Here is a 26,787-nt window from a genome sequence, read left to right as displayed (position 1 = left end):
TTTAGTCAGTGGTGGGTGCTTATTCATGATCATCATCTGGCATTCTCTATCACAGATATATTTTTATGGAAAAAACAAATTAAAGCAAGAATGACAATATGCAAACGAGATCAGAAAATAGAAGGCCTTTTTCCTCCTCTCTTACACTGTTCGCTTAAGGAGCGTGATACTGTGATCAGCATTCTTGATGAAGTATGTAAATGTTTCGAGCCTGCTATTCCTGAGCTATTACTTGGGAAGTCTTATCATAACAGGAATCTGACAGAAATTGATAGAGATCAGTTCCCAGGAGGAAGAAGCTTAGAATGACTTTTTGACTGAAATAGCACCATGACATTGTTAGTTCTGGCTTAGTGCTTTCTGCCTTCAGGTCATTGAGGTACCTTCAACCTTGCTGACTTGTATTCTGTTTTTGAATAACGCTAAAGGTTCCAAACTGTGCTGTGACTATACAGCATTTAAACAATGTCATTACCCAATATGTCTTCAAGATTCATGTAATAAAAAGTTCCTATTCATATTTGCAAATTGCTACTTAAAAAGTAAAACAGGTTTGTGTCACAAGGAAATCTTTTCCAGTTCAATGGGTTTGAACCAAGCCAGGACCAAAGCAGTTTATTTATTTATTAATAGCACATAACTAGCCAACATTCAGTGAACTATACATTCAGGATCAGTGTAAGCAATGCAACAGATAGATAAACTGCAATACTAGACACTGTCAAAACTGTTAAATATCCAGCTACAAATTTCTAAACACTCTTCTGTAACTAAATAATTTCACTCAAACATGCACAGGCTTATATTTATATACACATGCTCACATCTGTCACAAAGTGTGTGGGTTTCAGGCACACTCACTCTCTCCAGAGTTTTCAGTCCCTACTTGCATCTCACTTCTGTGGCAGATGCGAATACTCCATCTGTGAATGTGTTCATGCTGCTAGTTGCAGCCCTCAATGTGCATGTTGGGAAGCAATCCCCACCAGGTTACCACGCGCACCTGAGGGGCCCTACTTGCTACCGCTACCTGCCCTTTGTTCCCCTTCTAGAGTCCTCATGGCATCCTAGAAGAGGATGCTCAGCCTGGCCTGGGCAGGGCTGATGATGCCATGAGGTGACTTCTGGCAGGACCAAACCGGATTTTGACTGCTTTTCTAGTTCTTTCTGTCTGTCTGTCACTCACAGTTGTTACCTGCTGTTATAATTTAAAAAAAAAAAAAAAAAGGTTATACTTTTAAGTATATTTTTTCAAGCTGATTTTTTGTTTTCAATAAGTCCTTTTGCAATTAAACTGGATAATCATCATCTTCCTTTTTAGCTTTGCTGGTCTGTGACAAGTGCTATTCAGACAGTTTAGGGTATTTCAGCTATAGACACTGTGGCACCCATATTTCTGCCTTAACATAATTTTTTAACCATGCCATGCTTCCTTAGAAGGACCAAACAGGCTCTCTTAGAGATTGTAATTGCAATGCTACGTCATAAAGCCCTCCTTAATGAGTGTCTGTCATAAGCAGACAGTCTGAATTTTATAATAGAGCTGAGCATAAACCCAGAGTATTACGTGTATCATGCTATTCTGAATTCTAGAAATGAATGTCTCAATCAGGTGAAATATTATGGCTGAAACAGAGTTGCTTCTGTAAAAGTCTGAACAACAAATGATCTGTTAGACAAGCACTGGAGTTCAAAATGTGGAAAGGTAGAGTGCTATTTTTTTCTAGTAGTTTCCACTTGAAATTATGTGACAGGAAAATTTACCAGTCACTCGGTCAATAAGTCAAAAATGAGTTATGTTTTCTGGTGAAAAGTCTGACAAAAATGTGTTCTTTAAATTAGATCCCTTTTATGAATCAGGTTAAGCACCAGAATTTAATCTGCACTGCTCAAATCTTTATAGTATTGTCTCTAAAGAACAAAACAAAACAAAACAATGAAAAATCAGAAAAATTTACTGCAGTTTAGGATTTTCTTTTCCCCTGATATTGAAAACTCTTCTTGACCTTTAAAACTGGGGCCAAATGGTTGATCAGAAGGATATTTTAAGAGAAAAATTTGTAAAGTTATCACTGCTTTTTTTATCCATCTCCAGACTTCTAGAAGAGGTCAGCTGTCAGACTACAGAAGATACCTAAAGTGTATGTGGCATGGAACCTGCAAACAGATTAACTACCTAACTTGTTGTCAGCATATTAATCTCAAACAGGGGAACACGTCCACAGCCTTGATGATGAACCTACACCTACACTCTAGTTTGCTAAGAACAGCTAACTCGTTTCCCTAGGAATATTCTCCACTACTAGTACTGAGAAGAAAAAAGAGTGAGCTGGTGTTTTCTAAGGAGTTCTTTGTTTCCCTTAGACTTTGTGGGACATCTCTATGCCTGTACACTCTTGCTTGCAATAGAGTTGGCAATACTTACCCAATTAGCTCTTGTGATGAGCCATCCAAATAACTTTTCTGTTCTGTAATGAGTTCTAGAAACTCATGTCCTAATCCAGTCTTGTTCCTACCCTATTTGACAGGCGGTCCCTTCTCTATGCCAGATAATTATTTACCATGACAGTGAGTTTTTGCTTATCTTATGTCCAATCCTGCAATTCTGTGTCAAGTCCTGCAGTCTTTTTCTATGTGTAATGACTTCTGAGATCAGGTAAAAAGTTGAGTCAATATTTATTCCTGCTCATGACTAAAGTCATTCAGGTTAGAACTGTAACCTGGCACCTGTCTACCCGTCCAATTATTTCCTTCCTGCACTGATATAATAATTTGTGATTAACATTTAAGACTTCAGAGACCTAACAATTGAACAGCGACAAGGAGCAAGATGCTCATAAGTCAGGAGTGATTTGGGGTATGTAGCTCAAGGTGCTCATTTCCAGGAGGACAGAGTTTCCATTTCATTTAAATTTGTGTTAAGGGGTTGCAGTTGTTAGAACTTCTTCTTGATCAGTTGGAGAAAGCGCTGTGCACTTCCAAGCAAGGGATGTTGGAGGCAAAATCTGGGTCTGTAGTAACAACCCGTTTAAGAAGAGAATCACACTTCAGACTGGAGGCCCAGTGCACCTGTTCCTTCTCACCCTGTTCCCACTTACGGTGTTTGATATCCTGCCTGAATTAAGGATTGGCTGAAGACTGAAAGTTTAAGTTAAAAATTAAGATTGAAAATCAACTTAATTAAACTGAGAATAAATTTGCATTCAAAAGTGTGTTAAGACCACGTGCTCTGGGCCTTTTGAACTTACCGGAGGAGATGTGCTATAGCTTGGGTATCATGACTACTTGTACATAAATTAATATATATAACTGGCCTCACTGGAGGCAATAGAAGGCTTTTTCATTGGTATCAGTAGGAATATATTTTTTTTTTTCTCTTACAGTTATTTTGCCATCTTTCTATTTCACCTGCTTCTTGCCCTAGTCTTAGAATCTGGATTCTGACGATGAGGAACTATACATTGCTGGTGCAGTGCTGCCACAGAAGGTCAGCTCTTCTACCAAGACCATTAGCTATTCCTGTAACATGAACTGAAAATAAACACAATAAGGGAGTATTATTGCCATATTCTCATGAAGATACCTGTATATTGCCTGAAAATTATTAATAAGTTGCTGTATGAGGACAAGGTGGTCTGATATGAGGGAAAGAAAGTCTAAACCAACCAACAAACCAACCAAACAAAAAATCTTTCAAAGTTACATTCTTTGACCTCTCTCATAAAGCAAAATTTGGGTGTTTTTAGTTCTCTTGAACCAAGACTAATGAACTAGCTTTTTCAGAAACTGAGACTGAAAGCACCCAGTCACACCCCTCATCAATGAAAAGATATCAAGAGGAGAGTTGTCACAACAAGGACTTTGGTGCTGGTCTCTGTTAGTAGCAATAGGGTTCCTGTATCTATTGGAATGTTGATTAAAGTTAGATGAAGACAATGTATACTTCATTCTTGATATACTGCATCATACTGTAAGAAGTTTATGACATTGTTTCTTGTTTTTTCTTATGCATTAATAATAAATTAAATATTGTTTAAAAAAAAAACCAAAATAACAAAGTGAATAAATATTTTTTTCTAAATCATTCATTTTAAGTCTCTTCTACAGTTACTTCTCACAGGTGTTAAGAACCAAATTCTATCTATCTTCATTGGTTACAAAATCCCTTTGGTGTGCCTAGCTGAAAACCAGTCATGTAGGGACATAAAATAGTTGATATAAACAACAAATGTAAAATGAATGGATCAAGTGGAGAATACATACATTTTTTGCAGTGAAAAATCTCTCCTTTGACATTTGCATAGAAATGGCTTGAATATATATATTTGAGAGTATAACCCCCACTGTTCAGCACAGAATGTTTTATTAATCATACTTCTTAAAGACAGTGAACATGGGAGGGGATAGATCAGGAAATAAATAATACATACAACAGAAATGACCCTGAGATGAGTGGCTCTTCCCTTTATAAATATTACAAGGTTCCCACAATCCTCCGGGTAAGAGCACAGTATTCAATACGTTTAATGATGAGCAACAACAAAAGAAGAGCATTTTAATTTAACATGGGAGGTAGTTCCAAGTCTATCTTGGCTACCCTGAGAAGTGTATTACAGCCCTAATATTGTTATATAGTGAATTCTGGTATATTTTTATCCTTCATTACTGGAAACTGACTCATGCAGTAACAGCTTTGTATCATATTATCAGGGATGAAATTACCTGACTTTGTATGAATCATCAATATCAGATTAAAATGTGGCAGCAATGAATTTTGTACTATGCTGCCACTTGATACAATGATGGTGCTAATAATATCTGAAATTACAACTTCTAGTCCCCACTCAGAAAGAGATTATTTCAGAAGCAAGGGGGAATACTTTTTTCTTCCTGTATTCTTCTTCAGAACATTTTCCAAATAAATGTTCTTTTGAACATAAATTCATTTACTTAAATTAAAAATCAAAAGCAAAGTGTGCAAAAATCTTGGAGAGTCCAGATGTGGTACCAGTTCTCCCTCACTGACAGCAGAAGACAGATCAGTGCCTAGTTGAGGTGTTCTGAATCATGCTGGCAGGGTCTGGAATGTATGTTTTAAGAATTGTAATAACATCTACAGGAGGTGGCCTAAATCTCTTCCCCAGAGGCTAGCACTAATTGTGTAAACATAAGAGCACTGTTACTGGGTCAGGGCAAAAAGCCACCTAGCTCCATCTCCAACACTGACCAATGGCAGATGCATAGGGAGGCATGTAAGAACAGGGCAACATATGGTGACAGCTCCCTGGTACACTCTTTTGCCAGCAGTGGCTTATGCCTCTGGGACTTCCTGAATGAAAGGTGATGCCTTTGTGTTTGATAGAATCCTGTCAATTTTATTTCATTAATTTATCTCATCACTTTTGATAAGCTTTAGGCATCCACAATGTCTTGTAGCAGCCACACATATGAGAAAGTATCTCTATGGCTTGCTTTTAATCTGTTACTTGTAATTTTATTTGATGGTCTTAAGCACAAATGAGATAGTTTCTATTCATTTCACTCTGTGTCATCACTTTTTTATAGACACCTGTCATATCCTTTCCTCAGTGACTTCTCCAAGATGAGGAGTGTTTTTATGTTTAGCTTTTCACCACCATTGGTCCTCCTAATTGTCCGTTTCTGCTTCTTTCGCAGTGCTACTGTATCCTTTTGGAGACAAGGGAACACTGACCTATATTAAAGACACCTGAGGGATTTAAGCAGTGGCATTATAATGTTTTCTATTTTGATTTCTAGTTCTTTACAAGTAATTCCTAATTCTGCCAGCTTTTGGCATCCATTAAACTCTGAGCTAATAGTTTCTGTAACAGTTACCTGCTGTAACTTCAATATCTCTTTCCAGAACAGTAACAGCTAGTTCAGAAGCTGTCACTGTAAAAGTGAGATCACTTCGAATGCACAGTGAAGATTTCTTTCCCACAATTCTCTTGCCTGTCACATCATTTTTACTAGTGAAGCAGAACATGGGCAGAATTGCTCTTTGTTGCAAACACAGCCCTACAGATTATAAGATAAATGTATTTTCTCAGTGGCAGGGTCTGTTCCTTTGGAGCCTAAATAGTCAGAGAGAAAGATCCAAAATGAACTTTTTGCATCTGAAACAAAGTATGTCAAATGACTGAATGCACCTTTGTGGCAGAGAGATGGGAAAGGTAAATCAGGAGAACCTGTTAAAACACTGAGATGGATCTAGAGAACGGTACTCTTGCCATAGCTAGTGTATCAAAGGAATAGGAGAGAGTCACCGGAACAGAAGGGGCAGAGGTAGCCTATTTAGTCTTGCTCAATCAAGAGAAAGAAGCAGAGCACTAGATACTGGTTCTGAAAGTTCCTCTACCTTCTCATAAAGGAAAGCTGTATGTATTGCTAGTCCGATCCTGGGGACCTTATGTACTGGGAGAGGTATTGCAAGTGTGGAGCCAAATGTGGCATGATGAAGCCACCTTTCTCTTGCCAGCACCAGCTTGCTATATCAAATGCAATGACTTTCTTTAGATGTGTGATCAGATCTGAATTATGAACATCTTTCATGTTTCCTTCTTGAAGAAAGGGTCAGGAGGTCTTTTCTGGCACAAGGCAAAAGAACATTTTATTATGGTGGTAAGGTCTGTTACCAGAATGACTTGCGCATAGTAAGGATAGAGGCTGATTGCATGATGATATTGCTGGGAAGATTTACAATATATTCACTCAATGGGATATTGAAAATATCACTGAGTCACTGACAGGGATCTCTCAACCACAAAGTATTTTTTTCATCTAAGATTCCACAACAGAAGAATTCTAGTACTGAGAAATTAAGTTCTTGTGTCTGTCTACAGGTACATTTTGAAACAGACACCTAAACAGAGGTGTAGATACATGTGCTTAGCTCATACTATAGTCAATAGACACCCAGTTAGAGGAGCCTAGTGAATGATCTTAGTCACTGAGCCAGTAGGTACTTTTTGAAGCTGCTCAAATACAGGCATCTGGTGCCGTATAAGTTGCCCTTAAGTGTTCATAACAACATTGCTGGGCTGGCGGATATGACAGGGACTTATGGGAAGCAGCTGGAGACCAGGTAAAATACTCCTCAGTGCCTAAAATAAATCCACAACCTATGCTGAAGTATTGAATCCCAGACTTAACCCATATGGTCTGAGGAGGCTGGATAATGACTCAGTGTACTGGACAGGTAGTGTTTGATTCAAATGCTTGAAGAGGTGTATTTAATCATAACTGAGGTGTTTGTTTTCCTGCTTGGCCACAAGTCACCACTCTTGAGGCCACAGACCTAACGTAGGTCCTGTGTGTTGCATCTATGAACCTTGGGTGGATGTTTTGAATGTACTAGACTTTCTCAAATAGCATTTGTGCTGCGTGCAAGAAACTGAATTGCACCCCTAGTTGCTTGTCAGAGAAATCTCTCCCTAAAAAACAGTGACTGTATTGACTATGTCTCTACTGATTATGTGGCAACTTAGACACATAGCTCACCTGCCTGCACATTCCTTTCGACATCTGTATTTTGTGTCTTCATTTTGAATTGAATCCACTCCTCTGGTCTGGCATCTTGCATATCAACTATTTCTATTTCTTTCTACTGTTTTTTGCAAGTGAACTCCCTTTTACACCAGTGACACAATTGCAGTATATGCATTACTTCTCTGCAGTGAACAGCATTCAGAGAAGGACCTTAGCCCTAAATCAGCAGTATATATATTGTGATGTTAGCCTTAAACTCAGCCTGAGACACCAGGCACATCTCAGCCGTAGCTGATGCTCAACAGCTAATTCTACATAACTCAGTCTGCATAAAAACCATGCTGTAGACAATGCTCTACCAGTTTATGGAGGACAGCACACACACACAGACATGGATTAAAATGACATGCTGCTGACATTCGGAGAATTCAGTTTTGAGATCAGGCTTTCATGCAACTTTCCTGAAATCATAAGATGCTGCTGAGTGAGCCTGGTATAGCTTTAGACCATTAGGGTGACCCTGCCTGGCAACATGGGCTAATGTGAGGCATTCCTGCCCCTGGCAGGTGAGTTGGAACTAGATGATCTTAAGATCCAACCCTAACTATTCTATGATGCTATGATTCTATGATTCTATGGTAAGTAGTATCCATCTGTATTAACATGGGGTCTGTAAACTGAGTCTGCAACAAGGAAATATGGTACCATATGTGGTATCCAGTAACCTTCTTTGCTCATTGCTATGAGGATTTCTCTGGGGTTCAAAGGTGTCTGATGCTCCCCAAAATAGGGCTGCATGATTAATTTTTCTTGCTAAAAAAAAAAAAAAAATATCCTTTTAACTTGCTTTTATCTTCTGGAAAGTCAGATAAAGGATAATAAAAATGGAGCTGGTGGGACAAAGCCTCAGTAGAGTAAAATCCATTACATCTAAAAGGAGACATAGAAAGATCAAAGAGGGAGCTAAATGTGTCCTGAAGTACTTCAAAAGGTGGCTTACTTAGGCAGTATTGATCATCTCAGGATAGAAGTGGAAAATTGGCCAGCTTTTACTGAAAGAACTGAAGAAGCTGTTGTAGAGATGGAAATACATCAAGTCTTTCAGTCTATATGTAGGTTTACATGCTGATAAATATTACAGTTATTTGCAGCTATGTAAATTAGTATGTTAGACATTACCTTGCGGTGTTTTTACACCATTACCTGGTGTTTTCAATTACAGTCCGTTTTATTCGATGTTGAGGATTTTAGTTGTGTTAGTGTTCCTAAATACAGTTATTTACTTTGTTTTCTAATAATACAAAGTACAGTTTGCTGCATTTCATTTATGCTACAATTTGTAACAAGTGTAAAGAGAACAGCTTTGTAATTTGGAACATGAAGGACATAACGACTGTAAGAGGCAGTCAGTATAACATTATTTGAAAAAAAATACAAGTTTTTATGTATATGTATGTATAGAGATACAGAAACACATAAAAATAGCTAAATATATACTGTATATTATATATTGAATATTATATATAATATATGATATAATGTAATTATATATAATGTAGTGTAATAGCATCTGCCCTGAATTAAAAGAGAAGAAGAAAGAGAAAGGAAAAAAAAAAAAAAAAGAATATCAGAACAAGAAAAAATAATTAAATAAATATAAATAAGAAAGGATTTCCAGGAAAAAAAAACAAAACCAAACCACTTCATTCCATCTGAACTGAAACAAAATTACAACTTGTCTCTTACTACCCTATCTCTCCTCAGTATTATTCCCTGCTTGCAATGCTAGTGGATTGGCAAGAACTTTCCAGGAAGCCAGCTGATGCACTAGCACTCAGGCCTTCTGTGTCCTCACCCCTCCTACCAGTGCAGGGAGGAAAGGTGGCTCAGCCTGGAGGAGGCAGAAAGCTCAGATACTCAGCCTTGACAGTCTGCCTGGCCAGCACTTGTCAAATTTACTTTCTGCCTGTAGAAAGTGAAGCTGACAAAAGCCTTCCAGGTGAGGAGCCTGGAGACCTGTCAGTTTGATTTTTCCCAGTGGAAAAATGGAATATTTGTTCACAAAATAAAATTAAAAAAAAAAAAAAAAAAAAATCAATTTTGCAGGAAGGGCATGTTCTATCAAAAGGTACTTCAGACTAAATGTTCCCAACTAGCTTCACTGACAATTTGTATCTGCTCTGGAAGCAGCATAAAAAGAGTGCAAAAATGTCAGTCTCTGATGATATAATGAGAGTCTGTGGCTGGGAATTTAAAGCATTGTTCAAGTACCACTAGTATTTGCTACTTTTATAATAGTTATGTTTATTCTGCCCCTTATTTTTGAATTTACCACACTCCAGCACATGAATACACCCCTCTATCTCCCACTTAAAGGTGTGACTGGCTGTGGAAATAATATGATCTGGGCAAACAAAAGACCATTTCAACAGGATCAGAAGATAAGAAGAGGAGCCACTGCCAAGGGGATGCCGAGAAGGACTCTCAAAGACCTTGCAGAGGCTAAACTTCTGCAGAAGGAAACATGAAGCCGTATCATTAGAGTGTTTCAAAAAGAGTGTGCACAAGAGTTTCTATGCAAAGGTTTCTGGTTAATGCATAAAATAAATAAGATGGCCTGTTTAAGGCTTCCGTCCTGTACACCCCCAACCATAAGAGTTACTGCAATCATAAGAATAGGCTGAGTGACTTTAGTGAGTGGAATACTGCTACTGCCCTGAGCAGGAGCTTGAGGAGATTCTTAGAAACACCTTTGTTTTCATTTTAGAAGACTAATTTTTTTAAGTGGTGCATTGCATTATCTGGTTAAGAAAATTTGGGGTTTGTATGTGAAACATTCACAAATACCCTTCTTTAGTACTCTTTCTTTTGCACAAAATCCATAGTAAATTCACAAATTTTAGAAAACTTCTATTTTGTAGCATGCAAGTAAAGATAAACTAAAACGCCCTATTTACTGTAAGAAAATGTGGAAGAACATATTTTGTCTTAGACGAATACATGAAAGGCTCATGATTTTTAAGGCACATGTCTTTGCCAGCTGAATTAACCCAGCAACATCAATGAAAAAAGAATTAACATAGTGCCAATACAAAAAACATGATGGCTTTAGGTATGTACTGTAAGCAAGCAAGAACACAATCCTGCTCCCACTGGAGTCAGTGGATTTTTACAGGATTAGGTTCTTAATTCCAATGGAGCTGCATGGGCAAGAAGGACATGATGCACTTTGAGCAGTCTTGTTGACATTAGTAGCCATCCCTGCAGGGATGGTGTATACTTTTTCTTTTTTTAATATATATATGCACACACATATATGCATATATAGACATACGTATATACAAATATAAGTATGTGTAGTTACGCAAAGAATCACTTCAGTAAAAAAAATGGGAACTTTATTGTTATTTCCTTAAATATTTGTTAAGATATGAATCTAACCTAAAAACTCTCAGGCAGCTTTTTGGTTTAGATATTCCATTGGATGGTTAAAATGGAAAATTTTGATTTATAATATGTGGCATTTTAGAAAGATTAAAGCTTTCCACAACAGTTTTATTAGGAAAATAACCAGTGGCAAGTGTTGAGCTACTTTCTAGTGTTTCCCATAATAATGTCATTAAAGCAATATTTAATTAAAATCCAGTTAGTTTATGATGATAAAACAGTATTTTTAGTACTGAATTTAGATAACTATTTTCCAAGGCTTTTTTTAGCATGAAGGCAGCTATAGTCAGCATGCTACTCTACTGTGTTTTCAGTGCAAAAGTATTCTACTCTTTCTTAAAATTTATTTTAGAATACTGATTTTTTCAAGTGCTGCATTTGGATTATCTGGTTAAGGAAATTTGAGGTTTATATCCTGGCAGTGTTCAAGGCCAGGCTGGACAGAGCCTTGGATGACATGGGCTAATGTGAGGCATTCCTGCCCATGGCAGGGGGGTTGGAACTAGATAATCTTAAGGTCCTTTCCAACCCTAACTATTCTATGATTCTATATGTTAAATATTCACAAATATTTTCTTTTGCTTTTAGTAGTCTTTAGATTTCAAACTAAAATGAGTCAGCAATAGACTGGAAGATTAGTGGAAGGAAACTTCACATATTCAGGACAATGTGTTTAGCATCTTTCAGGTCTATAAAATGGTAATTCTGCTAGCCACTGTTGTTATTTATTATATTTTATTGCATTTCACGTAACCTCATGAGCCCATTCTGACAGAGTTATGTACAGCTGAAGGACAGTCTACCTTTAGAAAGGCTTGTATTCTAAATACAACAATAAATGAAATCAACATACAGGGAATACGAGCAGAGGAATAACATATAGAAAACTAAATTTGGAGGGTCAGTGTAAGGTTGATCATATGAGAGAGGAAAGCTGCATGCTGATGCCTGTTTTTCAGAAATTTTCTGGATGTTGCATAAAGTAGCAGTTGTTTAAAATTTATAAACACCCTGAGCAAGAAATAAGGTTTCTTCATGTTTTCAGGTGAATGTCCTATCAAACAAGGTACAGCACCACTCTCACTCTCTCATTGTCTCTCAGGACAAATGTGTCATCTCCCATTCTTCGCTTCTCTGTACAAACAGTCTAGGTTTTATTTTTCCTTCTTTCAGTTTCGGACAGAGAGGCACATTCCAGTACAGGGAATAACCACATTAAAAAGGGCAGCGTCAACCCCTGGCTGACAGCACATAGTTGGAGGAACGTTTGATTGGCTCTTTCCCCTAAGCCTGTGCAGTAAAGTGCATTGTAATTGAATTCAAATGTAGACATCTATCAACACTCTTTTCTTAAAAAGCCCTAATGGAGTCATACACGATACCCTTCTCTGAATAATATATTCCTACCGCACAAAGCCTGTCAGTCTTTTCTGTAGAAAAACAGTTCAGCAGATTTAGTTACACTTTCTACATTCCCCTTTTCATTAGGATAACAAGGAAACATGCTTTCCTGTTTCAGTTTTCCAATGATCTATCTACACGAACTATAGATCTATATTTCAGCTTTAATTTTCTTCAACTGGCCAGTGTGAGATCACAATATCACATCTCATTTGTCAGTGTCTGTCCTGTGCTAGAGTTCAATGACTGGTTTCTACTGCCCCAGTAGCCACACACATCTCTGACTGTGCTGGTGCATCTAAAGGTGATGTGATCTACCAAGGGCACGTTACATACCCTCTTCTCATTATATAGCTGTCAGGTCTGAAAAACTTTAGCTGCAACTTGTCTATGTATTAAATCACTGCCAATATGAGGTCTGGAAGCTCTGCTGAACTTCCAAGCAGGAGGTCAGCCTGTCTGTGTTCACTGCTTTTTTAGGACTTACTTACTCAAATACAGTTGCTTCCTCTAACCTCTTTTTTAATTCTCATATAAAAGTCATCGAGGAAACAACCACAGTATGAAACTACTAGGGTGATTTGGTATATCCTGGAAAGGGTGTAACATACAAGTAAAATGACTGACCACCACATAAAGGTCACAGAATCACAGAATGGTTGAGGCTGGAAAGGACATCTTGAGATCTTCTGCTGCACACCCTGTCCTGCTCAAGTGCAGTCAACAAGAGCAGGTTGCCCGTCACTATATCCAGTCAGGTTTTCCCAACTCCAAGGATGTCTACGAAGACAGAGACTCCACAACCTCTCTTCTCAATCTGTTCTAGTGCTTGATCACCCTCGCAGTAAACACAAAAAAAGTGCTTTCTTGTGTTTAGGTGGGATTTTCTGTTTTATAATTTGTGCCTATTATTTCTTGTCCTGTCAGTAGGTGCTACCGAGAAGGGTCTGGCTCACTCTACTGCATATGCCCCCCATCAGGTATTTACACACATTGATAAGATCTTCCCTGAACCTTCTTTTCTCCAGGCTGAACAATCCCTGCTCTCTCAGCCTCTCCTTATGCGAAAGATGCCCCATCCTCTTAATCATGTTCCAGTATTTAAACGATGGCTACAAAGAAGATGGAGACTCTCCTTTTACAAGGAGTCACATGAAAAAGGCAAGGGAGAATGGGCACAAGTTACTCCCAGGGAGATTTTGGTTGGACACAATAGGAAAATTTTTCACAGTAACAATCAGTCGTTGGAATAATCTCCCCAGGACAGTGGTAAATTCCCCAATGATGGACTCTTCGAATATTCAGCTGGACAGGGTGTTGGGCCATCTTGTCTAGACTGTGCCTTTGCTAGAAAGGTTGGACCAGATGATTCTTGAAGTCTCTTCCAACCTGGGATCCTATTATTCTATGATTGAATCATCTTTTTGGCCCTGTGCTGGACTCACTCCAGTTTCTTGCACTAAGGAGCTCAGAACCACTCAAATGTGGCCTCTTTAGTGCTGGGTAGAGGGGAAGGATCGCCTCCTTCGACCTGACAATACTCCTAATGCAGCCCAGGAAGCTGTCGGACTTTTTTTGCTGTGAGGATAGATTGCTGGCACATGGTCAGTTTGTTGTCCACCAGGACTGCAATTTCCTTCTCTGCAGAGCTGCTTTCCAGCCATCTAGCTTTCTAGGTTCTGGTGCCTGGGGTTATTTGTCCCCAGATGCAATTATCTACAAAAGGACTAATGGTTAGCCAACTGTAACTTGGGAATGTTCTTGGACTGAACAACTGAGACAATTTCTTCGTACACGGGCCCAGTAAAACTCCAGTGTTTACCAATTCTAGTATTTTCAGTGACAGATCACAAAGGAGAGTATGGAAATTCCCTACGAAAGTTATAGTGGTAGTATTCAAATTCCAGATAATTACACAGGAAAGGTACCAAATGTCCTATTGGAAATTAATATAACCCGAATAATTGTCCTGGGTTCAGTATTTTTTAGTGCTGCACAATGGTTAGGTGGATGATGAAAGTAAGAACAGATTTTTCTTACATCTCCATGACATTGACCCCCAGTAACTGTTCTCTTTTAAGATCTTGGCATGGGGATTTTTCTTTATGCTTTTCATACTAATTAGTAGTTTTGGCACTGTTATCATTTTTACTTCTGGAAAAGCAGTTGTGTAGTTGAAATGCAAGTAGGAAAAAAAGATAGATGCTTCATTTCCCCTCTCAGTTACACCAGCATAGTACTACTGATTTCAGTGGATTTAGTCCTGAGTAATAGTATTTTAAATAAGAGGTAAAAGAAATGCATAATCTATCTAGAGTGCTCTAATCTGGGATGTGTTGCTTGATGCCCTGAATATAGAATCATAGAATCATAGAATCATAGAATCATAGAATCATAGAATAGTTTGGGTTGGAAGGGACCTTTAAAGGTCATCTAGTCCAACCCTCCTGCAATGAGCAGGGACATCTTAAACTAGATCATGTTGCCCAGAGCCGCATCCAGCCTGGCCTTGAGGGTCTTCAGTGATGGAGACAACATAGGCAGTAAAAAGAGCTGCAAATTGTAAACTCATTGGAAAAGGCACTGTATCTTCAGTTTGAGTGAATGTTCATTTGCTTCTGATGGGATGCTAGGCTATGTAAGGAATGCAGTAGTGGGCTCTAAATCACCTTTCGAAAAGTCTATTGGCTGTTGTCCTTAGAGCTGTTGGCATTTATTTTCTTTTCTTCAGGTGGCTCAGTAGTTTGGTGCTGCAGCTCTTGATTTGCTCTTCCTTGTAAGAGACAGCATGAAGTGTAAAGGATTCTCCGGCAGACAGTTCACCACTGCTTTAGTTCTTTGTGTCTTATTGTTAAAGTAACAAGGCCTTACATAAGGTGACACATGATGGAAGAAGTAATGTGACAAGACACATCAAACAGGCAGTGCTGCACACGAGATGTATGGCACATCTCATCCGAAACAAACATTTCACTTAGCAAAGATAGTACTTTAAAAGGCACTTTACTTTTCTCTCTACCATTCACATTGCTGATAGATATGAGGGTCATTACAGAGACTAAACCTCTGTCCTGAATTATACTAGAAGTCCAACAAATTGCTGAAATGAATGTTTAAAATTCGAAAATTAAAATTAGAGATAAAAACAAACATGAATAGGTGAAGCTCTGTGGTCAGAAGGGGAAGATGGTAGGATTTTTTTCCTCATTGACTGTGAGATCAATTGTACAACTAACAGCACAAGGTAACAGTTACTGTCAATTAGAAATAATGCAAGTCAGATTTCATAAATTTAGGTCATTATAGTTAGAAAACCATTTTCGAAACTCAGAGTTCTGCAAATTAGTACAGAAACATACTGGAAATAGTACCATATATTGTACTGTACACTTGTCAACCATACTTCAAGTTTGTTCAAAGTTTGTTACTTTATATTTACAAACATAAGGTAATCCAAGTTTTTGGAATAAGTACAATAGATAAAGTACAATAAATGGATTAACTGATATTACATGAGACTAAACTCGAGGGATTAGCTTTTGCACTACTGCACAGAAACTCCCATGCTTGAGAAGAATGCTAAAATAGAAGAAATGTTTAGATTCTTTTGTAATACTTTACATATACATACTGGTCTCCACTTAGATCAGATCACAAGGATGAAACTTAATGACGGATAAACTGTTCAGGCAAGGGGGGCTATGTGGACAGTCAAACCCTTAATACTGCATTTTGGGCATCTTCTTTGTATCTGCTAGGGCTTTAGACAAATGTATTGGCTGCTGAATAGGCCCTAGCCTAAGGTTAAGTTAACTGAACAGGACATGGAAAACTATTCAACATGACATGAGGAATTCCTGTATATGACGGATAACTATGGAAGAAGCTGACAAAAGTTACAGATGGATCCATGAGGAATAAATGGAGTTCACAGGTAGTTAAGGGAGAGTTACATAAGAAACAGCTAGACCTCGCATATAATTGGAGGGGACCATTGTGGACCTTTTGGTGAGCAAAACCCTTGGAAGCCTATCAATACCATGGAAGGCTGTGATTATCCAGGTAAAGGTATCAGAAATACCAAGTTTAAATGCAGTTGTAAGAAAACAGGTGAGTAGGAAAAGTAGCTAATTTATCCTGGAGAAAACTAGCACAGACATAGGGAGGTGGAAGGACAGTGAAAAAGAGGATTAAGAAATAAGGGATAATACAGTATACAAATTATTTGACTGATGCTATCCCAGGGGAGACCTGCAGGGAAGCCCTACACTTTATCATTGCAGCCTAAATCATGACAATAAATCTGTTTTTCTGCATTACCATGCATATTAAACCTGCTACTGCCATCAGAAGGACTTGGGCAGTCTTTACCAAGATGGGTGCTTTCCGTGACTGTTAGGCAAACACCCAGGTGGATGGTCCAGCATCCTGGTGCCACTATCTTGTTACCCACTGCAGGCTGACAGAAGCATCATCTGCCCACTGCCTTCGACCAGCTGTATCCAGAACTGCGCCTGCAGCTTACATCCATTGCAGACACAGTTGATGTCATGTGAGATCAGCAATGAGTGCAAAGATAACTGAAGACTGTGGAATTCAGTACACTATTTTTTCCCAAATTCCTATTAGCTTTCTTACAAGAAAGTATGGTATATATACCCTCACAGCTGATCTTCATGTTAAAAGTTTTATTTCTTCTTCTCGGGTGAAAAGTCATTTAGTTCATTCCTGTCTTTCAGGTTAGACTCCTTTGTGCCCCATAAACTCTTATATGCTTCCTTTTTGTTTACAGTTTTCCAACTTATACTTGATTATAAATTCTCTTGTTTAGGCCTATTTTAATCTACCAAAACACACCTCAGTTTATAAATCAGTCTTTTTTCTCTATCATAATTTCCAGTGTGCATTTCCATGCTCCTGTTGTATGACCAGTTTTCACATACTACAGGAACCATGAAGTGAGGTTGATAGTTTCTCATTGCTTCACTGCATATGGCTTCTTATTGCTCTGGATGAGACATTGGCCTGGATTTGGGAGATATGGGTGTGAATTCTGGCCATAAATGAAAACCGTGGCACTAATGTTTTTCTCAAGGGTCTCATTTCTGGCTTGCCTGCTGTTTGAATGATCAGGTTGCCTCCTGAGCTCAGTTTCCCTCCCTTGTTTGCACACAAGGATATGAAGATTTCTTTGAGGAATGTGAGAATAAAATGAGAGCAATTCAACTAGTGTTATGTGTTGCTATGTTTATTGTTATTTAATTTTGCCATTAGACAGCCGATAAGTTTTGGGCAAAGATGAGGGAGGGATCTATTTCAGTTAGTATTTGACTGTTCCTTATCAAATGAAACCTCATAAGGGAATCTTTAGTCAGATGTCAGCACTGTTTAGATAATGTTTCAAAATGTAAACATTTTAGAAGAGAGATTATCCACATAATGATTCTAATTGGATTAAAATATTTACAAAGGAAGAAAATCAGACAGGAAGAAACACATGAAGCTATTATTTTCTTTCAAATGTGTTGCTGTTATCACCAGTTTGGCAAACTCCTGGGGGTAACATCCTGAGTACAGGACTGTAGTCCAAACACCTGTACTATTAGAGGACAAGATTTAGTCTTCTGCATGATATGCCTTTTGGGACTTTATGTTATTTTTTCCCTGGTTTTAAATTGTGAAATTTCACTGATTTAAGGGAAGATGCTTCTGGTTTACATCAAAAAAGTGAGCAGAGAATTAGGCTCTTGACTTACAGTCCTCAGCTCCTTATTTTTGCTCAAGAAAATATGTACTAAGTGAGACTGCAAAATATTTTGTTATCTGTAACCAGAAAATATATATTCTAGTATGTACCAGACTGTATTGACATTTTTTTTAATAACTTGAGCCAGCTGTCCAATTCTAGTGTTATATGAGATGTTTTGTAATGTTTATTGTTAGAATCAATGAAGTTAAGGTAAAAAAAAATTAAAAAGCAAGAATATAGTTTTCAACTGGTATAAAAGGTAATTAAACCTTACTGTCTTAAGTTGTAGCTCTAGGTACTTTCATTAAGCTAAACTCTCAGAAAACAACAAGAAAAGAAAAGGAGAGCAATGTATGATTCACTTTTGTATCCTCAAAGCATAAGGGTTGTGACTGGACAGTCCTTACCAGAACACAATATTGATTATAGTGTCTGTTTTCACACATGTTCTGCTCTTCACTGAAGAACTCATTTCCCTTCATGTTAATTCAGATGCAATGACCTCCAGGAACACCCTAACAAGAGACATATTTCCAACATGAGTGCACAATTGTGTGGGTAGCTTTGGACTTGGCTTTCTTTGCTCTTGACATAACTGTCAAACTGAAGCACCATCTCCCTTCTTGCATCTCAGGAACCAGGGGTTATACAGTCAGACAGTTGGCAGACTGATTCACTGTCTCAGAAGTCGTTCTGGAGTGGTGACTTTTATTCTTCTTTCTTTTTATAGTGCTTTCCTCTTGCATCTTTTTTTCTTAGCCATATGGTATTTTGTCATTTGAAAACTGAATGACACATTAATTTCAAGCACTAATGGGAAACCTTCAACTTGAAATCTAGTCAATTTAAAGGGAGTTGAATGCAGTTTCTGCCAATGCACTTACCTTGAGACATCCTGCCAGTGCTATATTTTTGCATTCACATTTTCCTATCTTTAAACTGTTTTTCTGCATTAAAGACAAAGTCACTGAAGGGTGATAGTGACAGAAAGAGTGACTATACAAAAGGCGCTCACAGAACTCCCTATGTCATAAAGAGCAAGTTGAAAATTTTACACATTTTTTCTTTTCAACAGGAATTTCACACAACATGCAATTTTTCTAAGAACGCCCACTGTTCTTGTAGAGATTTGTTACAAAATTTAAACCAAATTTTGCTTTTTTTTAGCAACAACAGAAAAAATCTATAAAAACACAGTTGTAACAGAAAATATCTGATCAGCTTTGGTACAAAAAGTCCTTGCCAAGTATATGGATGAAAGAAAGAAAGGCAGAATTCCTAATCTCTTCCAATGCCTGGCAGTAAAAGGTATTACTTCTTATAACAGTGGTTAAAATATCTTCTGAATGAAGTATGATTTTTATGTTAACAGTACCCCTTTAATTAATTAAGCATAACATATTAACTCTGGCTGGATAGTGCTGGTGCAGCTAAGAGCAAATAAGTTCCTACCATCTGAGATGTATTTGCACTATTTACACAGTTTTAAAGCCATGAGACCTTCTGCTTTTTCAGCACAGAGAACTCAGGAGCCGCCACCCAAGCATTAATCTTAAGTATGTTTCACAGATTAATAATTCTCTTTGGGGACTCCTTTAACCCTAAGATCACACACTACTCACAGACATGCAACTTCTTCCTTGTCTGTTCTAACTTGATTTCCAATGTGGTCATAAAAGTTGCTTCTTTGCAAACATGAGGGAATAGTGCAGAAATAGTCAATAGCCATTATCTTTACTGTAGGTAATGGAAAAAAAGTTACATGTCTCAGGACAAATACAGAGACCTATTACTTTTTTTTAGTTTTTATTATTTTTAGAAGACAATGTCTATGGACTCTAAGCTGAGATTTCACTGCACTGGGCACTTTCCAGCAAGTTGAATTTGTCCCCTGAAGCTCTGTGTTCTTTTATAACTAACCTATGCAAATTAGGAGATATCAGTGTAACTCTCTGTCTCAGATTTTCTTGAATACACACTGGGGCAAACTGTCTCACAATAAAACATAGCTCCTTTCTGGGTTTTGTCTACCCATCCAGTATAGATACAGAGATGACAAGATCATGGATCACTTGCCAGTTTAATCCTCAAAGCATCAGATGATTAAACCTACAAAGAGAAAATGGGTTAAGAGAAAGAAGTACATTTGCATAAGTTCGTAGTGTCATCAGTCCTAAAGCTAGTGACCTCAAGAGATGCTGCAATAAATCAGTAATACTTTTAGTTTATCCATTTTTTTGTTTCTATTTCAGACACATCAGGAATTATCTGTCCTACTTCATTTTCCCTCTGAGAATGAAGAGAACATGCTGACTGTAACTACAAAAACTCAGATCATATTCAATTTGCTTGTCAACAAGGATGCCCTCCAACTACCAAGTACTCCAACATATTTGGGTGATTCATCCTTCACATGACAATAAACATTTAATACAGAAAGATGTGGGGAATTTAGCTAACTTTATTTTCACTAGTTTACCCATAGACCTTTTTATGCTTTGGCTTTCTTGCTTTTTAAATATATCCATCAACTGCTTACCATATATCAGCAGCTGTCTCATTATCAAAGCTTTACTAGCTCAGGGCAACGATACTGTGCTTTTGCTTTATTTTCTTGATTCCTCTGACAATGAGCATAGGCAAGAACATCTGATTATCACTTTCTATATTGTTTTCAATTGGACTGAAGAAAATACAGCAGACTATGAAAATGGAAATCTTTTTCAGGTCAAAATCGTGTGGATTCATTTGACAGTCCTTATGAGCAACTTAAATATAGGCAGAGTGGTTTTCATCAGCAGAAGAACCTGCAGTAGGTGGCTAAATAAAGGGCCTGACATTAAGGGAAGTCATAAATCTGTCTCACTAGATCATATCAATAGGCAAGATGCTCTGTATCAGAAGGTGGTGAGAAAATAGGGAGAAATGTTACAGAATTTAGACAGCAACTATCTCCCTAAAGATGGGCACAATGTACGCCACAAGCTATAAAAGTTTTGGACATTGTCAGCACTTCTAATCTGAGAAAACTATGATTTTTAGTCCACAATTGTCTTTTATCAATTGCCTCTTGAAATGTTTGCTAAAAAATAATAAGAACTTTCCTCAGACAAACAGAAAAAAAGTCCACAAAATTAAATATTTGAATGGCTGATGAAGAAAAATTAGTGTTTTCTACATAGATCTACTCTGTTGTCCTTTTTTTTTTTTTTAATCCTATCTCCCGTAGTTTGACTTATTATTATTTCTCTTAGTTTACCAGCTGTTCATTTCACATAAATAATCCAAAATCAGAGGGAAACCTAGACTTCTTATGATTCCCACATGCAGTGTGCAAATATTATTTAAAAAACCAAAGAAGACGTGTGTCCTGGGTTCAGCAGTAGCAGTCTGTTTTCTCTTTCTTAGTAGCTGGTGCAGTGCTGTGTTTTCAACTTTAGTCTGGGAACAACGCTTATAACACCAAAGTTTTTAGTTGTTGCTAAATAATGTTTACTCCGACCACGGACTTTCTCAGTCTCATGCTCTGCCAAGGAGCAGCAGAAGCCAGGAGGAAGCAGAGACAGGACACCTGACCCAAACTAGCCAAAGGGGTATTCCATACCACAGCATGTCATGCCCAGTGTATAAACTGGGGGGAGTTATCCAGAAGGCCCAGATCACTGCTCGGGTCGGGCTGGGTATCAGTCGGCAGGTGGTGAGCAATTGTATTCTCTCCCCTTGTTATTTCCCTTATCATTATTATTATTATTGGTGGTAGCAGTAGTAGTTTTGTCATATACCTTAGTTACTGGACTGTTCTTATCTCAACCCGTGGGAGTTACATTCTTTTGATTCTCCTTCCCATTCCTTCAGAAGCGAGGGGAGGAAGAAGTGGGGGAGTGAGTGAGCAGCTGCGTGGTTCTGAGTTACCGGCTGGGCTTAAACCGTGACAACCTGCAATCTTCTCATGCTGCTTAGACTGGAAGTGTCAGAAAAACAGCTTATGTTTTGGGCTGCATTACCAGCTGGGTCATAGAAGTCTAGAGATTTGAAATAAGAGAAAATGCACTCTCAGCAAAATATTTGGATCTTTAACATTACTTGTATCTGTTTGGATCTCAGTTATTACTTGGCCAGACCCAACTATAATATCTGTCCAGCAGTTTTCCGCTGGTTCTGCCCTTCTTAGAGCTCCAACAGCCAGGAATATGGTGGACATTACACAACTGTCATCTGCACTCTGCTTCAGAATGCCATGAACTCCATCTAATTTGTACAGCAGTTGGTTCTGAAAGGGGTGGGAGGACAGTATTTAACCAATTGAAAGATCACTTGTGTTTGCCTAACATCTATCTGGTTTTAACCGTGCTTTGACTATTTTAACAAATACCGTTTTGCTCTAACTCTGGGCTTTCTATCAGTTGTGTATACATGTCCATGTATACATGATACTGTGGGGTGGTGAGGCACCGAAACAGGTTGCCCAGAGTTGTGCATGCCCCATCTCTGGAAATCTTCCAGGCCAGGTTGGACAGGGCTTTGAACAACCTGGTCTGGTGGAATTTGTCTCTGCTCATGGGAGGGTATTGGAGCTAGATGGTCTTTGAGGTTCCCTTCCAACCTAAACAATTCTATGATTCTATAATTCTATGATTCTGTGATTTCATCTTCACTTGTCATTGGAACCTTTTTTTCTTTACCATATTACCTGCCCCTTGACCATTTAAATTTTTTTCTATTTTTGCCACAGGGCCTTTCACAAATTTGTGTTGTTGGCATTCTAGATCTGAGTTTCTGTTTCTGGAAAGAGCTTTTTTTTCTATTAGTCATTGCTAAAGAAAATCAGTTCACAGTCTTTTGCAGAAGCAAAGTTGGTTGCAAGAGTAGTGAGAAACTGGAATAGACAGATGCTTTGTTAATATCATTTAACATTTTCGTTATTGACAAAGGTAGGGATTACTATATGCTGTTTGACTTTTGCAGAGGCCAAAGATCATCCAAATTGTCCTTTGAGTGACTTTCTAGAGTTAAGCTTGACCAGCTGCAGGGTTAGGGTTTTAAAGATGGTTTCTCGTTCTCATCTGCGTATAATAATGGTTTTATGCATACATCTGCTTCAGATTTTTTTTTTACCATTTACTTTTGTGGACTGAGCATTATTAGAAACATGATCTTCTTCTTGAAAGCCCCCTTTCTGAAAGTCTCCCCCCCTCAGTGAAAAGGTTGGTGTCTGGACAATTCCAAGCCATCAGCCATGCTGTGCTAGACTATGTGTCATGGTTTAAGCCTAGACAGCAACTAAGTACCATGCAGGTACTTGCTTACTCTCCACCAAATCCCCAGTGGAATACAGAGAAGAATCAGAAAAAATTTAAAAACCCATGGGTTGAGATAAGAACAGTTTAATAACTGAAATAGAGAGGAAGGAATAACACTTCCCTCAAGGAAAAAACCCAACAAAACAACTGATGCACAATACAATTGCTCACCACCCAGTGACAGATACCCAGCCCAATCCAAGCAGCAATTGATCTCTTCTGGGTAACTCCTCCCAGTTTATACATTGGGCATGATGTGCTGTGGTACAGAATACCCCTTTGGCTAGTTTGGGTAAGGCGTCCTGTCTCTGCTTCCTCCCAGTTTCCCGTGCTCCTGCTCACTGGCAGGGTGTGAGACTGAAAAGTCCTTGATCAGGGTAAGCATTACTGAGCAACAACTAAAACATCGGTGTGTTACTGGCATTGTTCTCAGACTAAAGCCAAAACGGCACTGTATCAGCTACTAGGAAGAAAATTAACTCTATCCCAGCTGAAACCAGGACACTCTGTCATTTCATTCACAAGCCGTTGTGTCTTCTACTTTTGTCAGTCTCTTGCAAACAGAAGAAAAAAGCCACATGAGAGAGACATGCCAGAGACTGCAGGGCCGCAGAGGAGAGGGAGAAGCAATTCAAATGTGGGATTAACCATAAAGCTCCTATTGCTTGCATGAAAATGGTATGTATATGTAGAATGCTATAATATATATATTCATTTAAAGTCTTTCCTATACTAAAAATCACCTGCTTGTTATTCTCCTGCAGACACAGAAGCCCAGCAGTACAGATTTCAGTGCTGTTACAGTTTTTGTTTTTGATGCTGTGTATGGGACTAGACAGAACAGTCAAATCAGTGTAAAGGTTGATGTTGACTTCTGTCTCATACAATTTCCAAATGCAGAATTAAGAAAAATTTGCTTGTTTTACCCTATTTCCAATACTATTCATTATTTTAATGTTATTAATGCTTTTTTATGATCTGTCAAACCTGTAGTCTCTGGAACAATCTTTCATTTATACTGTAAGTTCAAGTTCACTGCTGGAGACTCAGGAGCACTTATAAAAATGAAGATTATAGATTAACAAATGATATCATTTTAATGTTATTTTTATTTTATTCCAAATTATGGAGTATTTCTCATTTTCAAGTCTCCTTGATAAAACATAATTAATGTGAAAAATGCCAGTCCAGCTTCGGTCTCCCTAGGATTTCTAATTAAGAAGCTGACTCATAGACTACACTGGTGCATTTAGAATAAGACAAAAAAATCAAGAGTAATTCAGTTGATACTGATTTACATACTTCAAGTATACAATGGTTTAAGTGAGACCAAAAACTTGCCCAGATTCCTAATGTACTTCAATTTATGTAAGCCATGCCATGCACTTATAGATCTCTCTGTCATTTTAGTGATAGGATATTGGAAGAGCATGAATTTCCTACAAAAGCCATAAATGTTCTTAAATTGTCATTGAGAGAGGATGCTCATCTGAGGACCACCATTGCTTCTCCTTCTCTCTCTCTCTCTCATTTTTTTTATTTTTTATTTTCTCTAGAAGTAAATTTCAGCCTTAGAGCTGATAAATGACATCAGGTACAGAGCCTCTTAATAAATCTTCTTGAGTGTGAGTGTGTCTCAACCTAATTTGTGAAACAGAGGCACTATAAGGCAAAAAGACGAAAAATAATAGCCTACCCAGTAAGACCATGCCTATACTAAACAATACAGAAGTGTCTGGGATTGTTTACTGGCCTTGAGGCCAACTGTCAGGAGTGATCAGTGTCCATGTAGCTTCTTCCACGTGATCAGCATGGCTACATCTGTTCTTCCTGCTGGGAGCAGCCCTGGTGTGAGCTAACAGTGACTCAGAAATCCTTGAGTCCATCAGACAGGGGTTCAGCTCACCATGCAGTGGACATCACGGACTTGCTTCAGTCATACACACAGGCACCTGGTGCCAGGCGAGCTGCCTATAGAGTCTGAGACATCCTAATGGGGAAGGCAGAGATCGTAGAGAGCTTGTGCAAGATACCATCCTGAGCTAGGAAGGACAATCAAAGCATCTCAAATGTCAACTGATGCCTGTGTGTGAGCTGTAGAAATGGGGATTCATAGCTGGTCAGTTGTAGTACCTGGTCAGCAGTAAACCTTTAGGTTTTACTCAGTGTTCCCGAGATCTCCACTGACTGCACCAGTAGCTTAGAAACCTATGCTCCTGTGCTGTGATTCAGTTACGAACATAGATAGCCAGTGTCAGGCTGGTTTTGTTGTAGTGTATCCAAGAGGTCGGTAGAGATGTGACAGGAATCATAAAGAGGTTTGATCCTTGTGGAGAAGAAGAGAAAAAAACATTGGGCAGCTAAAATGACACTAGATTTCTCTTTTTAGGTAACTAAACCTTCAAGTGCATGGGCAAAAATTTAAATTGAAGTGCCTTAATCTTGATTTGAATCTTGCCTTTGGACACCAGGATGATGAGTGACTGCAAATACCTTTAAATATAGTGAGTGCTTTCTGACATTCTGTGTGGTAAGACGCTACACTACATGAGTAATACTGGAATACATGGCCTTTATGTTAAAACAAAACAATACAGAGAAATTGTAGATTTACAAACTGAAGTCAGATTAGATAAATCTGGCTGTGATAGACTTCCATCTACTGCAATATTTCCTCCTACATAGTAACTTCACACCATAAGCATATGAATAAAGATATTACAGTCTAAATAAACAAAGCAAGAAAAGCTTTTAGGAAAATCTTTATCTTTTAATAGTTCTTGGTAGTTTGTTCCATTAAATTTCGCTGCTAATTTAAAATAATCTTACTTATATTAGAACTCATACCTAGGGATATTATTACACACCTTAAAAACCTGACCATACAACTGATAGAAGATCAATAATTTCATAATTACTTTTTTCCCAGAATGCTCTAATAGCTTAATACTAGGAGTAAACTACACACATACATACTCTGCTTTCGCCATGCTTTTTCATTTATAAAGAGGCACATCAGAGCATTTTTATTGTGTTCTCATATGCAAGATTGTTGAAAGAGATTGAAAGATGAAGGAAAAAGAGATCATGAGAAATGAGAAGGATTATAAAAGACTTAGAAATAAGCTTCAATTTCATTGAAACAGGTACCTATATTTTTTGGCTTTAAGGAGGTTTTAAACCCTTATCTTAAGGATCCTTGTCACTGCAAAATGAACTGATGTTACAATGATTCAATACTGTGCATGGCATTTGTGAGCTTGAGTTCTCTGCATTTGTTGTCTGTGTCACGCAGGGTTGAGAGATAATAAGCACTACTGAGAGACCAGCATCCTCTTGGAGGTGTCCCAGTGAAAGTTTTCTGAACTCTCTTTTTGAGCT

This window comes from Strigops habroptila, chromosome 6 (assembly GCF_004027225.2).
Source record: "Strigops habroptila isolate Jane chromosome 6, bStrHab1.2.pri, whole genome shotgun sequence".
Classification (NCBI taxonomy): domain Eukaryota; kingdom Metazoa; phylum Chordata; class Aves; order Psittaciformes; family Psittacidae; genus Strigops; species Strigops habroptila.
Note: the sequence above shows the minus strand (reverse complement) of the source record.